Source organism: Diorhabda carinulata, chromosome 3 (genome assembly GCF_026250575.1).
Source record: "Diorhabda carinulata isolate Delta chromosome 3, icDioCari1.1, whole genome shotgun sequence".
Classification (NCBI taxonomy): Eukaryota; Metazoa; Arthropoda; class Insecta; order Coleoptera; family Chrysomelidae; genus Diorhabda; species Diorhabda carinulata.
In genome coordinates, this window is record NC_079462.1 from 9,787,743 (window position 1) to 9,806,936 (window position 19,194).

The 19,194-nt window shown below is 30.8% G+C and overlaps 1 long non-coding RNA gene and 3 other non-coding genes across 5 annotated transcripts in view; 3 read left to right on the forward strand and 1 right to left on the reverse strand.

Moving 5' to 3' along the window:
• LOC130891018 (uncharacterized) overlaps nucleotides 1-11,181 on the forward strand; it is a 252,160-nt gene extending 240,979 nt beyond the window's left edge. For both annotated transcript variants that reach the window (XR_009058818.1, XR_009058817.1), the window contains one exon: nucleotides 11,155-11,181. This is a non-coding gene — a long non-coding RNA (uncharacterized LOC130891018). The remainder of the gene's footprint in view (nucleotides 1-11,154) is intronic.
• LOC130892110 (small nucleolar RNA U3) lies at nucleotides 7,639-7,854 on the forward strand. Its single transcript, XR_009058989.1, has one exon. It is a non-coding gene; the product is annotated as a small nucleolar RNA U3 (small nucleolar RNA).
• LOC130892112 (small nucleolar RNA U3) lies at nucleotides 10,725-10,921 on the forward strand. Its single transcript, XR_009058991.1, has one exon. It is a non-coding gene; the product is annotated as a small nucleolar RNA U3 (small nucleolar RNA).
• A 931-nt stretch (nucleotides 11,182-12,112) lies between the features above and the next one.
• LOC130892109 (small nucleolar RNA U3) lies at nucleotides 12,113-12,328 on the reverse strand. The gene has a single exon (XR_009058988.1). It is a non-coding gene; the product is annotated as a small nucleolar RNA U3 (small nucleolar RNA).
• Nucleotides 12,329-19,194: the final 6,866 nt, after the last annotated feature.

Consider the following 19,194-nt stretch of genomic DNA (forward strand, 5'->3'; position numbering starts at 1 on the left):
CGCCCAGTGCCAGGTATAAACGAAGCAGGAATATTGTTTCGTTTACATAAATATTTGAACTTTAATTTGATTTTTATTTTGTACCATAAAAAAACAAGGTTGTTTGTGTCAAGATATCTGGACAGGATTTAATTAAGCACTTATTTGTAAATTTTTTTTTATTCAATTAATACCAATTTTTGAACGTAGTTTCAATGTGTTACTCTGAAGGAGAAGTTGTGGTTCAATAAAAGTATCATATCTTAAGTCGAACATCGAAATCGTATAGATATATGATTTCATTATAATGTGTCTGTGACACCATTGAATTAAATTCAATTTAGATTTACGAAAATGGAAAATGGCAGAAAATTGAAATGATAACTTCTAGAATAATGAGTTGAATATGTTAAATAATCCTCATTATAAGTATTCTCTAAAAGTGAATGAGCTTTTTCCTCTGAGTATTTCGAACAGACTTAAATTATTTTCCGGTACAGTTAAAGGTGAAAATATTCCATTTTCGACTACCCAACCTGAATTATTAGTTTTCTGTTCAACGTGAAACTATCCCATTTCATATTCAAAAACATTCCAAACTAATATCGAGAAAAGCGAGCAATCTAAGTCTGCCGCTGTGCTATTTACATTTGTTTTTTACATGGATGCTTGTGCATAAGCATCTAATACCGAATCCGAAGCCGACTTGGCCAACCGCGGTTCTATGTACTTTAAAGATCGATACGTTTACACCCGAATGTTGTTCACCAGGTGTTACATTCGTACCTATATTAGGACTGCCGACATTTGTGTTGTATGCGTATTACCTTTTTCTTTTATTTGTTTTTTATTTGTAAGAAACAGAAACCAGACACTAGATTTCTTATATTGGCTATCTGCCTAAGTCACAAATAAGACATTCATACAAAGAATTAAATGATTGTCATATTTTTGTTTCAACTGAAATTTTAATTACACTCAAGGTCGATAATATATACGGTTTCTAGTAGCGCTGTACTTCATTACATGCAAATTATCAGGTAACCAAGATTCTTTGTTTAACTAAAAATTTGATTTTACCTAAGATTCGTTTTAAATTTAAACATGGAAGATATAAAATCGTACATATATAGTATGTAAAAACAAAATGGAATGAATACATTATTTCGGTTACTGTATATATTCATGAAAAATCACTTGAAATTTGAATTGTGAAAACAAGTTCTCAACATCAATCATTTCAAAAGAATTATTTTTTCTTGAAACTTTCCTCTTTACGAGTTCAAAAGGATTCAATTCGCAATGATATGATGGAGAACTATGTAGCCACCATCATGTCACGATTTTCTTCAATTACAATTTTTTTCAATATCTCTCTATGAAGGGAAGGCAAATAATACACTTCTGTTCTCATATAACCGCATGGTATTCATATTCTTTGAATGCAATCGATTCTGGACAATGGTTTTTTTTTCTATCACCAACGGTTAAAGTATCTTAAATGTTAGCGATAAAATGTAGCAAAATTTCTTATCAGCAAATAACAGTTTTTTGTTTTTTTTTTTAATTTTAATTTCATGCATATTTTAATGTTTCTTTCATTCTATTGTTGTACCAACTTGTGGATAGCAGTAATTTAAGTCAATCAAGGTGTGTTAAAGTCGAGACTAGTTAAACAAAAAATAGAGTTAGGCAGTTAAGTGAACGCGAAGCTGAAAGAATAGCCGAGTTAGTTGAACAGGGACAAAGTTGTTGTGAAGTGGCAACTCTGTTTCGCGTACACCACACAACCATTGGCAGATTAAAAAGATTGCGATAGAACGGTTCACATTCTAGGAGGCCTGGACAAGGACGTCCTTCAGCTTTAACTCCTCGAGATGACCGTTTTTTGCAATTAAATTTATTAAGAAATTGGTCAATGATAAAAGTCGAGCTCAACAGCCTTTTACGAGAAGTCCGAAATGACACCGAAGAGGACACCTTCAGAATGCTGGTCTACATAGCAGAAGAGCTCTCCAGGCACCTTTGCTAACCAAGCAGCATCGTGTTGCTAGACTAAGATTTGCAAGGCAAGTTTTATTTATTGATAAGACAAGAATCAGTCTAAGAGGTCCAGATTGACGTAATCAAATTCGAAGACGGCGAGAAGAAAAATTTGCGCAGTCTTGTATTATTCCCAGGGAGCCGTTCCAAGGAGGGTCTATCGTGTTTTGAAAAGAAATTTGTTTTGATGTTTATAGTGTCTCTTCCTAGGTCCACCCTTAACACAGCAAGATACATAACTGACAGTCTTGAAAATCACGTCGTTCTATTTGGGTCTATTTATTGGTGATGATTTTCGTTTAATGCGCAAGACCACACGTTGCGTTAGATGTTCTGAATTACCTAAATGGAATAAGAATTCATACCCTGGACTGGCCACCAAGAAGTTCAGATATGAATCCTATCGAGCATGTCTGGAACATTTTAAAACCCAAAATTTAAATGAGCTTGAGCATGCGGCATTAGAGGAATGGGAAAACATACCTCAGGAAGTGATACATCAACTAATTGAAAGCATTCCTAGGAGTATGTTAGCAACAATTACATCCAGAGACGGAAATACACGTTACTAGCGTTTTAAAAAAAGAAACATTATTGTTTAGAAAGCAAGTTTTATTTTTAAGAAAATTTGGTTTTATTGCAATGTTTTTATTTTTATTTTTTTTTACTTATTAAAAATCACTCAAAATTACTACACATTTCTTATTATTGCTCAAAATGATTGAAAATAAGTTAAACAATAGCAATATTGATTTAAATTTATTGAACAAACAAATATTTTCAGAAATCGGTATGCACTATTATCACTTCATTCGCCCATGGTCTAATGAACGCCATATTTCTATTCATTTGAAGAAATTTATGAATTAAATTAATCTCACCAAACAACACCACTGCTTATTGCAGATTTTCTGGCAGAAATGTTTCGAAGAAATTGTATACATATGATTTCGGACAATAGAAATGCATTTATGTTTACGCTTCGATGTTTTCATAAGGTAAGCAGTGGAGATAATGAGTCCACGTGGACTGACGGTTTCTTATATGTTTACCGAATTTTATACTGGGAGTAAACATTATTTTTATTTCTTAATTTGGTCTGAGTGCGGTGCGTATTTATGAAATGTTGATTATTCCTCGCATAACTGTCTTCTCCAATTAATATTGGAGGAACTATACCTACAAACCTATGTTATAGAGGTTTCACACATATGACCCAAGGCAGTTTCCTAATTGAACTTCATAGCCGTAGATGGATGTACCAGCGTAAGTTAATATCAAGTTGTCAAATCTGACACAAAACTGATGATCAGACTTCGCGCATTCATCATATAACGTCCAATATTGTAGAATATATATGAAAAAATAAAGTAGACACCAGCGTAAATTGAAATAAATACAAATATAATGAAACAATAAAATATTAAGACGTTATATTATTAATGAGTAATACAAAGTAAAATGTTCATTTAGAAACATTGTTTCGGATAGTATTAGTAGTTATGAATACTCTGAACTAAAAAAGAAACGTTTATTTCTGAAGTAAGATCTCGAATTCAGCGATTAGAGTTATTTGGAGCACTGGCATTTTCTATGACCAAAATATCCATCACTGTAACCCCATCCAATACACCTAGCCTCGCAAATCGACCGGCTACCTAATATTTCTGGATAGGCTTGGACCGCATTTTCAGGAAATGAAACGACCACTAAAAATAAAATGCACAGCAATAAAAAAATTTATCTTTGCAGGTTTTTATTATTGAACGTTAGTAATTGTTTCGTTATGGAACACGAACTGAGTAATTATGTGCAATTTCGGTATTTATATTATTAAAAATCATTCAGTTAATTAGGAAAAGATGTCGATTTTACGACTACTTAGGGAAATCCAGAAAATTTTATATAGTTATAGTATTTTAATGTCATTGAATTTATATATCATAGAAGGTGAAAGTTAAAAAAGACGTATATAGGTCTAGCGTGAAACTGAGAAGATAATGTCTGTAGATACCTACTATCTCAAACTTAATACCTTGTACAGGTGAGGGTTGTTTGGTAGAGTTAACAACTCTTTAACAACATATTTCTGCACTACCACTCTTCCCATATAACATAATCTTTGCAGCGGCGGCCTTAGGAGATGGCGAACACGGCAATCGCCTGGGGCCTCGCTCTTGCAGGGGCCTCGCGCAAAAACTAATTTATATATTGGAAAATACTGATTTTCTTAACTATATTATTCTATTTAGAACTTGATTTTGATTATTAATTAATTTTTAACGTTATAACATAACGGCAAATTAAAATAAAGTAATTCATTTCATTTATTAACTTTTGTCACCTTGAAATTATTTTATTTGGCTTGCATTATGAGCTACAAAATATATTTCAATTTTAATGAATATCACGATCTTATGGTATTAAAAGTATTGAGCTGGAAAAGTGTAAATTATAGTATTTAAATTATTGAGTAAGTTGAAAAAGTGTAAAAAAGCAGGTAAAAAAATCTACATACATCTTTATAGAAATATATAAATACTGATGATCAACAAAACCTCTACAAAACATTTATTGCCTGAAAGTGACTCGAATCCTGATACAGCTGAAAACATTCCTTCCACATCATCATGGGTGTCACTGCTGTCATTGATTAAAAACAGTGAGGATGATTTAACTATATTATTGTCTCCCAGATTACCGGTGCCTCTGTCAACGCTATTCAGTCAAAATGAGCCCAGTTTGTGGCCCATAACAATCGCTGATGTATAGACCGACCTGAGATTGAATTAAAAGGTCTAGTCCAGATTAAACTTGACTTATTTCCCGTAAATGATATTGGACAGTGATTCAGCGAATATCATTGTAAAAAGATATTAGTTAACGGTGAATAGTTTGACAGACGTTGGATGATTTATTCCCGAACAAAGGATACCGTTTACTGCTTTCCGTGTCGAATTTTTGGGCTAGAAAATGCAAAAATTGAATCAAGTGAAGAATTGTGTTATCGGAAACACTTGGGTGATTACCTAGAGTTTCACTAATCTAGTCGACAGCACAAAGATTGTATGTTGAAATGGGTTGATTTAGAGAATGGTTTAAAAAGCTGTTACACTATTGACTTCTTGGCCCATTCACGAATTGAACAGGAAAGACAACGTTGAAGAGATATTTTAGAACGATTGCTTGCAATTGTAATTTTTTTAGCATCTCACAATTTGGCCTTCAGGGGTTATAGAAAGTAGTTAACATCTGACTTAGATTCGAGTGAGACAAGCGACAACTATATATATTTAGTAAAGTTAATAGCCCGATTTGATTCCATGCTGAGACTTCCCCTAAAACAAGTAAATGATAAGACGACTGATGACCACTATATTGGGAAAAATATTCAAAATGAACTCATATAATTAATGGCAAGTCGCGTGAGAACTCAAATTGTTGAAAAAATTATAAATATTACTCGATTATTTGTACTTGTGACGTTTCTGGAGTTTTGTAACTTTCAGTAAATAATTATAAGATTGCTTTATACAAATACAGCTCAGCTGAAATTGAAGAAGATTTTGTTGGTTTCTTAGCCACAGCTGAGAGTTTGACTAATTATATAACCACAGAATTAGAAGAGTTAGGTATATCATTGCAAAAATGCGTGGTGAGAAAGTATTCGTGAAATAAATCCACTTGCTTATTTTTTACCTCGTGGGATTCATAGCTGTAACCTCATCCTAGGAGATTTAGCATTGTTTTGTGTCCAAACAAAATCTTTTTTTTGGTTTGCTACAAAGGTTGTTATCGCTGAAACGCTTTCTGCAACTAGATAGGAGTGCAGGATAGCATCGGTGAAGGCTATTAAATACCAACTAAGCGATATATATTAAACGATATAACAGAAAATACAACAGATTGTCAATTGATCAGTGAATACCATTCTATAAAAAAGGAAATAACTACCTACGAATTTCTAGTTTCACTTGTCATACGGTCATACAAAGATAAATTTTATAAGTAAAATGTGGCAAAGCACCTTGACAACAACACTTAGACGCATCCAGAAATTGGCTCGACAATTATAGAGAAAATGGTTTTCATTCATCTCTTGTATCAGCGAAATATTTCAAAGAAGCCAGAAGAAGAATAATAATTTATTGAAACGTCAAATTTGTTATTGTAGCAGTCAAAGCCACCTACTCGTAAATGTATTATTTTAACTTCGGCGGAGTTAACGCAAATGTAACTATAACCAAAATTATGGAATTAGGTATAGGAAACATAAGATAAAAAATAATAAGTATTTCTTAAGGATTTCGAAAATCGAGAAATATACAGAGTGATCCATTTAAAATAACAAAATTCATTATTTTTCAGGAAAAAGGAAAGATCTCACAACAATGTAAATACCACCATACTACTAGCCGTATCCCAAGACTCTCTTACACAAAAATTTATAAAAATCTTACAAGCCGTTTCCAAGATAATTGAGGCGATACTGGAACGTAAGGTTCGTAAGGCACCGTATCATGTCACATTACTTCAATTTGTAACGAAAACATATCTATTCAAAGAGCCCAATGTCATGATTATGATGCAAGTGCTAGAGCTGCAAATATTCTATTGCTTTCTTATCTTTGATGCATCGAGGAAGAGGAGAGCCAGCTCCGACTCCTGTAAAGTGTTATCGGTCGAAATCAACATTGTCTTCAATTGAGTTTTTGAAAACCAAAGATATCGCGAAAAGTTCAACTTCTACTGAAGATACCAATGGTGAATTTTTAAAGACAGTAATAGGAAAATCTAAACGAAGATATCTAAAAGTTCAGTTAAATATTTACTTTTATCACCTTTCCATTGTTAACAATTTTTTATTATTCATTTTATATTACTTTATAATAGTGAGAAAATACATTAAATTTTGAAAATTCGTATGTGCTTCAATATTCACACAAAATAAAGTATTTAGTCCATTACTCTGTATATATATTTTTAATAATCTGAAAAGTAACCTTTAGCAGTTGCAGACCCTTTAGCACGTGTGCTGATATGATATAACTCAAAATGCCACTGAATGAGGTAACTAAATCAATTAAAAATTAACTTATCTCGAAATGATCTTCACAACAAAACCGATATACTCGAAACAAGTAATGAATACTTTATTTGGTGTAATTATTATCGTATTTGTACATTTTGGTATAATATTTATATCGAAGTTTAGAACAGACATTTCATAAAATACATAAACAGCAAAGGCGTAACACTTTCTACGTGAAACTAATATTCTAGTCAAGCGATCGGCGCTAATGACGTAACTTACCAGCCGATCCGCTATAACGAAAATAGGTGCATTGACGTATTTATTCGAATTTTGATAATTAATTTTGAAGTGAATATAAATGCTAGAGAAATCAAATAAATTACTAGATTTCATTTATACAGTGTCACTATCTATAACATAATAATCCAAATGTCATTTCCAAGCTCATTGAAAATTAGCGAAGCGTTAAACAGAAATTTAACTTCAAGTTAATCTTCTGGTTAGTAGATGTCACCGCTTACGTCGTTGACATTTAGTTTCTACAAGTGATTATAGATACTAGAGTTTTTGTATACTTAGTTAAGATCATACTTCACAGGATCATTTCTGTAGTAGATCTTCGCATACTCTCTACTCAAATGTAGAGTTATCGCAACCATGATGACGAGATATAGTTTCGGACTCTGAGCGTGAGGCAGACACTTTGATAATATTTTAGATTATCGATGTTGTCAAACGATGATCGTTCGCTTGAGTGTTAATCATTCAAGTTGTGGGTTCGAAACAGTCTGAGTGGTTTCAATTTAAATAAACATAATTTTTTGTAAATGTATTAGTAAATAGATAATTCTCAATAAAAAACTGAATTTAATTGTGAAAATATATTTTGAACATTTTTATTAACCAAAACAGTAAAGAACTATGGAAATTGATTTGTGAGGCTCGGAACAGAAAATTTGATACTGCATTAGAATTCTGCGATTTAAGGGGTGACAAGATAACATTGATAGATATTTCTACTAGTTTCAACTTGTTTGAGTAAGTATGTTGTGTGTAGTTATTGTTTTTATGGAAACAGTATAAAGTGCATTCTAAAAATCAATGTCATTAATTCCGACCAACTACAGCTTGAACATTCGTTGATTTTAGAATACGCCGCGCCGGTCAGTCAGGTACAAAAGCAGATATATTCGTATTATTTGCTTTTGTAGAGATCCATATTCACAACTTACTAACAAAGGATATAAAACGTATATACCAATAGCACTCCCAATATGGAAAGAATATATCTTAAGTCTTATTTAAGCTTTCCAGATATAATCACGTCTGTCTATACGTATAACAAAGTGTTCTTTTTTCATACGACCCCTCATTTCTGAGTTATAGCGCTCAAAGTTGCAAAACACAGTCCGTAACTTTTCTATCTAAAGATAGCAGAAAGGAATTTTTCTAGCGATTTTTTAACAGAAAGGTACTCTTTGTTTAACTCGATAAAATGTTTGGCTTGGGAGATATGGGTATGTTCCAAGGAAACCGTTTGTCATAAAGAAACATTCTGAATAAAATGATCAAAAGTAATTATTTATTGAAAACACTTACAGGAGGTATTGAAACACAATCAAACATTTCTAATTGAACTGCGTACTGTCGAACATCTTGTTGCTTGCATAAGAATAAATTGAAATGTAGAAAAATTTAGTTGATTAGCCTACAACTTATTAAATAAAAACAAAAAAAAATCTATGATACATGTTTAAAGTAGTCACCTTGCACTTCTACACTCTGCCGGAGACTAGGGAGAACATTTCTTTGAACTTGGAAGAAAATTCCAAGATTCTACCTTTTAGCGTCACAATGGAAGTTACTCTATTGATCATTTAGTTCCTTGTGTTTACCAGTGTTGCATATATCAGGCTTTAAAGATACATTTGTTGGAAAATTACTGTTTACTGATAAAGCGGGTTTCATACGAGACGATTTTATTAATTGCCATAACTTATATTTATGGGCAGATCAAAATCCTCACGGTACAATTCAAACAAAGAATCAATATCGGGAATAGTGGGTAATAATTTAATAGGTCCATATTTTTTTGATAATAATAATGTTATTTTTTATATTTTAATTATTAACCTCTTTCAATTTTTCCATATGCCAGTAATATGATCTTGGACAGTATGTAGTTCAAATGTTTATTCATTAGTTCTCCAAGAAATATTTTATGTGTTTTAATATCTCCTGTAAGTATTTTCAATAAATAATTATAATTTATAATAATTTTCTTCAGAATGTATATTTATGTATATGAATTTCTTTTATGTAACAGCATTATTTTCACATCATCTACTCACTGTCGAATCTTTTGCATTTGCGAGTCCCGGAACACCTGTATACATAAAATTTTGATACCCACATAAATATTCCTAGTATATACTAGACATGTAAATAGAAAGCATATTATTTCAGTTATTTACATCTTCTCAACATATAATATACATAATTTTTCATGCATTTATTTATATAGAGGCTACTTCCTCATTGATTATATATCTGAACATGATCATAACCTAAGAATGGAATTTTGTAACTCATGTTTACAATTGGACGTAGTTAAGCGGAAAACGTTCAACCCACAAATGATAAATTTTGATAATTTGAACTTAAAGTTTATTGATGTGCCCTTTAAACCTAAAATAATTAAATTAAATGTCACATTGATTTTCTTATGTAGCTGCAGCTGTAATGGTATTATAACATGATAATTTACTTTAAATTCAAAAATTTTGGAATAATTTACAAATTTGTGGGTTAGATGGTTTTAGAGAAAAATATTAAGTAAGTAAACATTTTGACAAAAGATGGTTATATGGGTTGGCACGTTTCAGGTAAATAAAAAAAGTGAATTTTTGAAATATTTTATTGTACTAAATCGAAACAAAAATCCAAGAAAATATCTTTTAAGATACAAAAAAATTAATTATTATGATAAAAGAAACAACAATTTAAAGCCCATCTGACTCTATATCGAAGTCTAACTCATTATTGAATCCATCAATGTCTTCTATGATTCTTGGAGAGCTCGTAAAATTCGTATAAAAGGGTTTTGCATCGTCTGGTATAAGATGCAAGTAGCTTTCAATGTGAAAACATCGAATTCATCCAAGAGGTTTGGATTCTTTCCGAAAAATTAAACATAAAAGTTATGCGTAAAATTTTGTGGAATAAAACGTCCAACCCTCTTGGACGGTTTCAACGAAAAAATATCAGTATAATTTTTTACGTAATTTATTTGGTAAAATGAATCCAACCCACTTAAGATGTTTCGACAATTTATTGTGGTAGAAAATCAAAACCAAATTATTTCTGACAGAATACATCCAAACCACTTGGACTTATTGTGAACATGAAAGTCTCATTTTGTAATTATGTGGGTTAGGATTTTACAGAATATCGTTACAAAAACATTTGATTTGACATGGACGATTTCTGCAATTTATTAAAACGACATTTTTAAAGTTTGTTAAAGCAATTTTTTTATAATTTGTGGGTTAGACGTTTTCTGCTTAACTACGTCGAATTCAGATAAGCAGTTTTTGTTGAATAGTAGAGTGAAACCCTACAATTTTAAATTAGTAATGTAGCGAAATATTATATAGAAATTTACAACTAGTTTTTACAACTGATTAGAGTTTTTAGATAATTAGTTAAGATCATACTTCACAGGACCATTACGAGCCAAAGTTTCGTACTCTGAGCGTTAGGCAGACACATTGATAATATTTTATATTAGCGATGTTGTCAAACGATGATCGTTCGCTTGAGTGCTAACCATTCAAATCATGGGTTCGAAACATTCTGAGTGGTTTCATTTTGAATAAACCAAACATGATTTTTTGAAATGGTATTAGTCAATAGATTATTCTCAATATAAAAAATTATTTGTGAAAGTATATTTTTCTCAATATTTTTACGCACAATCGAAATGTGGAAATGGAGTGATGATACTCAAAACGTAAAATTTTATATAGCCACATTGAAAGAACGCGATTTGGAGCTATAACAAAAGTAAATAACTCTGTTTTTCATCTGCTTTTCAGGAATATTTCAGCCGAAAGATTTATGGGAGTCATAGCTATATACCTACATCAAACTTGTGGATAATGCCTCGCTGCAAGGAGCCACAACATTGCATCCAGACGTACTTTTGACATCTACGGATCGCCTGAACATATATATGTAATCTATGAGATGAAATGTAACTAGGGAATTAAAACAGAAAATAAAGACATTTTTAATAATAATAAGAGTACGTTTAGCATGGGTTTGAACTCGATCGGGTCAGTAGTTCGTGCGCAGTCATTGTTTTTGTTAAACTGTAGTTTGTACTGTGTTTTAGAAATAAGCGACATTAATTTCGACATACTCATCAATTTTATTTGATATTAAACTGTTTCACAAAAATATTCAATATTGTTTTGGAATTGTTTTTACATTTTTAGTATTTTTATTATCCAAGTTTATTTATGTTTCACCAAATTAAAATCTACTAGATTTTGATTAATAATAATGATTTTATTGTATTCCATTAAATCTTCTCAACAATATACTTGAATTTATTTGGTAACTTTAATATTTTTATTGTTTTGAAATATGTGACACATTAATTTTTACTGATGAGATTGGAGTATAGAACATAAAAATAAAAGATATTCATTTTTGTGGTTTTCCCCATAGTGTCCTTTATTTCAATAAATATAAATATTCAAGAAATAAATTTTTTAAAGTAGGCAGTACTATTTTTAATTAAAAATAAGAGAAAGTTGAATGTTCTAGACTTAAGTATTAATTCAGACGGGTAGTTAAACATCTCATCTCTTATTATGTACTCATAGATCCAAATCGCGTACTTCCAATAAAATTTTACTTATATTTCAATATTTTCATTGTTCGTGAAAACATTAATAATTTTGTTCAATATATATTTTAACAGTTCAGTTCTAATGTTCTGTGAACTCATTTAATTCAAAACATTATGTTTAATTTATTCAAAATGAAACCACTCGGATTGTTTCGAACCCATGACTTGAATGGCTAGCACTCAAGCGAACGATCATCGAATGACAACATCGGTAATATAAAATATTATCAATGTGTCTGTCTCACGCTCAGAGTCCGAAACTAAGTCTCGTCATCATGGTTGCGATAACTCTACATTTGAGTAGAGATTATGCGAAGATCTACTACAGAAATGATCCTGTGAAGTATGATCTTAACTAAGTATACAAAAACTCTAGTATCTATAATCACTTGTAGAAATTAAATGTCAACGACGTAAGCGGTGACATCTACTAACCAGAAGATCAACTTAACGGTAAATTCCTATATAATGCTTAGCTATTTTGCTAAATTATCATTGTGGCGATTAACTGTACTATTCAATAAATACGTTGTGGAGACCACAGATAAACTTTATTTAGACGAATCATGACAATGTTATTTTTGGGGTCTGAACTATTCTACTAATATTACGTCGTTAATAAAATATTGGCAAATTTGAATTCTATTAATAACGCGTGATTTAAGTTCATTTATGTTTTTGTTTATAATATTTCTCAAATGACATAATTTCAAAATAAATTAACACAAAAGATGAAATTTTGAAAACTATTATGAAAAAAATAATAGAGCTAGAAATTTATTAGTTGTGATCGTGTTGAGTGAAAAATATTAAAGTTATTGTAAGAGCACTTTTCTCCTACTCAAGTGAAATTTAGAAAACTCGGGTTTTGGAAGAAATATGCTGATCCTTCATTTAAAATGATAATTTAAGCAAAAGGTGAAAATGAAACTTAAATATAAGAGATAAAATATTATCATTTTCTTCTTGTACAATCCCCATAAACTCTCAACATAAAAATTGTCATTCTCTTCTAATTGCTATACGTGGTTAAATTTATAGTATTTTATTATAATGAACAATGAGAAATAATTCATGACATTTAAACACAAATGACAGAGAACTTTCAGTTTAATTGTTTCACTTTATTCCCAACTTTTGACTCTTCCATCCTTATTCATCTTTGAATCCGTGTACCTCATTCGTAAGCACACTTCTCTAATTTCAAAAAGGTCGTTGCACGACTATCCACTTAGGAACACGTAGCACGACCTTCACCTACCTACTCCACTTTCAGAACTAGTTAAGGGCTCAATATTTTACAATAAAAAAAATGCACAATCACTTGCCAATTGAAATCAAATCGATATCATCTTTTCCCGCAGTCCGCAATAATTTGAGGGCATATTTACTGGAAAGTGCCTTCTACTCTTTTATTCTAATGATAATATTTAAATCCGGGCATGCTGCATACTGGTTTAATTTTGCTATGGACTTATATACTAATTACGACCTATTACTATTACCTATAATTTTGTTGATCGTTGTGGTTTCTTTCTGTGTATAGAAATTTTATTGTTTGTGTCCCTTTATTTAGTTATTTTTATGTTTGTTTTTTAGTTTTTACAAGCTTTTATCTACAAATTGTAACGCTGTGACTTGACTCAAGCTACGATATAAAATATTGTAATATCGATGAAATTGATCCATCTTAGCCCATATGTCATTGTGATGGAAAATTTTATTACACTGTTTTACAATGGATGTATGAAGCAGGATAAGATGTAAGTGATATACGAGTAGATAGTATTTCTGGATAAGAAATACATAGAATCTGAAAATGACAGTAATAGTGGGTTACCAGAAAACAACGTCAAGGAAACTTTAGAACCTGTAAATGAAGATAATGCAAACAACAGTCAATATTATCTGGGAAAATAATGTCACATATTTTTTCTTAGAAAGTTCAAACTATTCTAAACATAAGTAAACAGAAATTGTGATCAAATCCGTTCTTGCAGGTGAAAGCCTGGGCTCTTAACCAAACACTTTTCCGTAGGCCTGTCGAACTTTCGTTTCTGTTGCTATATGCTTAAGTTTGAAGCAGAATTTTATAGCACAGCAACAAAATTACATTAATTTTAAACTATACCGGGCCGGACCAATCAAGGTATCACAGTCCTTTACACCCCAAGCTCATTTCAGAAGACGTGGATATATTCGCCTAGGGATAATTAATCCAAACGTTTAGAACAAACAGGTGAAAATGAATTTCTAAAATACTTACAAAAGTATAAGTACTTTTGTCTCGTCATATGTTTTGCATATATAATTATAATAGAGAACCAACATTTTGACTTAGTCAATACAATTGTCACTTTATGATTTATTTTAAATTGATTTTTTCTTCCAGATATTATCTTCAGAGTGTAGAATAGCAATAGAATACCAATAGAAAGCAGAAATAAATTATTGAAATATAGAAAAAGGAAGGGACAGGAAAATTTAGTTACCTACCAACCCATTCCGGAGACTATCCGAATGACTTTTTCGATTAATGAAAATTGACAATGTCATAGAATGCACCCCACGCTTATAAAAAAGTTAATTTCCAGCAGTAATTTTATTCTAGTTAGTCTTAAAGCGTGCTACTCAGTGTTTTCAAAATGTATTTTATTTAGTTTGAATTACTAAAAGCGTTTTTTACTTTTTAGTATAACTAACTCTAATAAGTAGCGTATTTGTTAGTGTTTTTAAACTGTATTTTATTATTTCCTTTTTTATACAATTTATTATTTCCAACCCATCTTTAATATGTACAGATGTGTTGATGGTTATATCTCGATCTTGGAAAACCGTTTTGTGTTTGATTGGTATCCATGTTAATAAAAACGAAATGATCATCATCGTCCCACAAAAAATGCACACAATTTTTAGAAAAGTATCGATAGTTATTTCAGTATTTACTGTATAATAGACCAATGTACCAATGTACATAAATATCCTAGAATTTTAGAAGTCATCAGCTCAGAACATGTGAATCTCCACCACTTATTTATAGTTTTTTCGTATGTAAGGATCCAAAATACGGAAAAATACTGTAATCGAATATTCCAATATCGCTCTTTAATCAAAATTGACACGTACAAGGGAAAAACGTCGCGGCTCCAGATAAACCTTTTTAGCAAATTTTATTGAAATCACCCTCTTTTGTCACAAGATAAATAACAAGCTTTTTAAATTAAAAATTTACTCTATTTTCATCGTTCTTCTTTTATCAAATATTTTTAAATACATTTGTAGAGTATTTTCCCTGCAAATTTAGTAAACTTTTTCACTAATGTAACCTGACTTAAATGTGAAATGTCTGCCGTAATAAGGACTCCCAGGAATTTCGCACTCAAACAAAGATAACAATTTTGAAAGTTGAGTGTATTTAATTAAGTAAAATGGTTCGTAAGATTAGATTAATAGATTAGATTGGATTCTTTAAAACATTTATGTGTATTTTTTATCAAAATGTTAAAGTTTGTAATTCGTTTAATTTTTTACAATAACAAAATAGATCGTCGTGGAAAATAAAAAAAATTGAGAGCTGTAAATAAATTTTTTTATGATAGGCCTATGCAAAACAAAGACGAGTTTCACACTGTGTACGAAGACATCATTTACGATAAAATTTTGGACAGCTGAATTCAAAACTGGTCGTATCAGATTGACTGAGGACAAGCGTTCGGGACGGCCAAAAACTACAGCAACCAGCAATACAATCAAAATGGTACTGGAAGACCATTTGATTAAGGTATAATGAAATATTAGCATAACAAAAGAATACCATGTACTGAGTAAGGAATTATGCATGCCTAAGTTATCCACGTGTTGGTGTTGGTGCCGCGTTTGTATACTTTAAACCAGCACCGGTTTCACAGGTTGTATTGGGGTTTCATAACAGTAGAAGAAACCTAGATCCACCACTTCACTTCTGAAATGGAACAACAACAAGACAATAGATTACAAAAAGCGAACCAGCTCTGAAAACGGCAAACAGTTTCATCGGTCGGGATAGTAATGGCGACTGTTTCTTGGGACAGTGAAGGGATTGTGTTCATCAAATACCATATAATATGTGAAAAATAACAGGAGAGCATCACGCATCATTGCTGGATAAGGCAAATAAGGAAATAACATAAAAGCGATGATATTTAAAGAGGAAAAAGTGGAATTGCTTTTCAAATTGGTTAACCACCCACCGTATTCACCAGATATGGTCCACAGCGACTTTTTCCTGCTTCCTTTAAAGTATCCCCTGCAAGCGAGAGCGAAGATACTAACTACAATTAAAAATAATAATATAGAAAATGAAATTAAAGTTGCAACATGATACCAGCATACATAGTTTTCAATAAACAGTATTCATGAAGTAAATGAAATTTTTTTAAATAATTCAAGGCTATGTACATAGCAAAATAATGATTCTACTGTTACAACAAGATAACCTGGTAACATATTTCTCTGAACAGTTTCCTATCCTTGAAGTTTCAATTTCAAGAGTGAGATTTCTATCAGACAAAGACGTTATCGTATATATGAACACATAATTTGTGGAAAACACGGCTATTTGGAATGCTTAAATAGACTTATTCTATTCTACTCCATTTATTTGGTCTTGGTCCCTCATTGATCCATGTTTCATCTAAATAAAATATATCTCTTCTTTGATTGCTCATTTTATTTATAAAACTCATACTCAGATGACTTCTTCTCTATATTACAATATCATTTCTTCCTATTAAAATAAATTTTCTGAAATGAGTTTTTCAGGGAAAAACTATTTGTTTCAAAACTTTCCATAGTGTGTAACGACTCAGTTCAGGGTAATCCTTATCATCTTGAACCGAAACAAGAACTTTGTCTACTGTCACAAATTCTTTTCTAAAAAAGAACGTATGTACTTTCCTTAGAAAGTATTTCTTTCAAATTTCCCATAATTACACTCCTTCACAATATATTGCACACTTGCAAGTTAAGAATACTGAGCTTGGACCTCCTTACAATGTAGAAAAGCTTAAATCATATTTTCGGGGAGAGATTCTTGTAATTAAAATAAAAGAAAATTTCTAGCTTTTATTGGCAAATAGGTTCTTCTAGATCTTATGATACGCCTATGTAATCTTCAATACAAAGGGCTTTTGACCTAACCTTTTTCTATTGTTCTGTACAGCTTATGGTTATAAAAAACCAATAAAAGCCCGACAACTTATATTAGCTCAGGTACTTTCATGAACATTATAGGAAATATTTAGATTATTCTGTAATAATATTTAAAATGACTGAAGTTTTGGATTAGTAAGTTTTATTATTCTTTCTTACATAAAAGTAAACTATAGTCCATAATTAAAAATAATAGGTCAAAAACTTTTCTGACAACTCTCGTAATTTAGTTGTCGTTATTAGACTCTGTGAGACTTTAGGCACGTGATCTATACAAAATGACAATTTAAGAACTTTTATTTCTAGAAAAAATTTAAAGAATACGAAGCTAAACCACACAAATTTTTAAGGGTGTATTGTGTAGGTTCATTTCCAATAAAATTTTTTATAACAGCGGACACAACTAAAATTTTAAATAGAAATTGGGTATTGCGTGATTTCTTGATTGAAGAGTCCTTTAAAAATGGTGACTATTTGATATTGTTTCAAGAAAGCTTTTCTAGAAATCAAATAAAACTTAAACATATTTTATATATTATTGTTTTGAGGTAAAACATGACAAAATTAATTAAAAACCGTTTTTCGAATTTTTGTCCATTATTATAATGAATACTTTTCCCAAACTTCCCTTTCACATTTACAGAACTTCTACCTGAAGTTATTTACATGTGTTATTATTACTCTCTTTCAATATTTCAAATATAGTGGTTGTGTTTTATAAAAAAGAGGTCAAGACGCGTTAAGTCAGGCAGTCGTGGTGGCTATTCTATATTTCTCTTTGACCGCTTCTGCGACGAAATCTATTATCACTTCCTAATTGGACGAAATTAATGTGGTTTAGCTCCATTTTGCTGGAAGTGTATAAGATCTAGCAAAATATATTACTAACCACATAAATTTGATGTTCCAAATAAGTTTTCTATTATATCTTGAAACAGAATCCAAAACACGTATTTTTATCAGGATGAATCCACCTTATGACAACATATTGCTCATACCGGGCACACAGTCAATTTCGATAAAACCAAAATCATTTATCTCTATCAAATCCAGTACAATTCGATAAGTTATTGGGATAAAACAAACTCCAAATTGTTTAAATATTAGATACGATAGTCAAATATTACCGAGGTTAGCATTTTTTTCATTGACTAGCAAAAAAAATTATACTATAAATTTTGTAAGTACTCTCAACGGAAAACTTATTTTATAGTTTTCGAAGATAAAAACTATTTGGAAATCATTGGGCGGTATTTAGCAATATAGATATATAAATAATTTTTCTTACATCGACATTAGATAAACTATACTAAAATAAATAATATTACCTCATAAGTTAAAATAATTGATTTGCATAAAAAACGTTTTTTAGACATAAATGAGTTAAAGAAAATTATTCAGTATTGAAATGGTTTAGTTATATTCAAGCTCTCCATTACTTTCAAAATACGCCATCGCATCGGATGAGCACTGACAGTGCCATTGATAAATTATACTTCTAAAATTGATCCATTATAGAACTCAAATCCGGATGAAATTCTACAAATATTGTTTTTAATTTTATTGATTTCAGATTAATAACCTCAGACGAATCTGTCTGAGGAAATCAGCTTTAAAACTCGGGAAAACTGTTAATAAAATGAATGTGCTCTTTGGGAAAACACTTTAATATCGAATGAAAATTCTAGTTTGCCACGGTTGAATGAGAAGTCTTGTACGAATAAATTGAAACTTTTCACTTAAAGAAAAAAAATCAATAACTTATTTTCTGTAAAATTGTCTTTCAGAATTACATTTTCAACTCATGAGTATATACATAAATTCTAATTTGTAATATTCTATATGGATATGAACACAAACTTGTTTGTTCTAATATCCTACTATTAGGAAAATTATCAGGGGCTGATCATTTAAATATGAGTGACGTTCGTTAAAAAAAGGATATATCGTATCAGAATTCGATCACTTCTTTCGAGAATTACTGGAAGTGATGAAATTTGTGGCTGAAATTTATACATATATGCGTAAA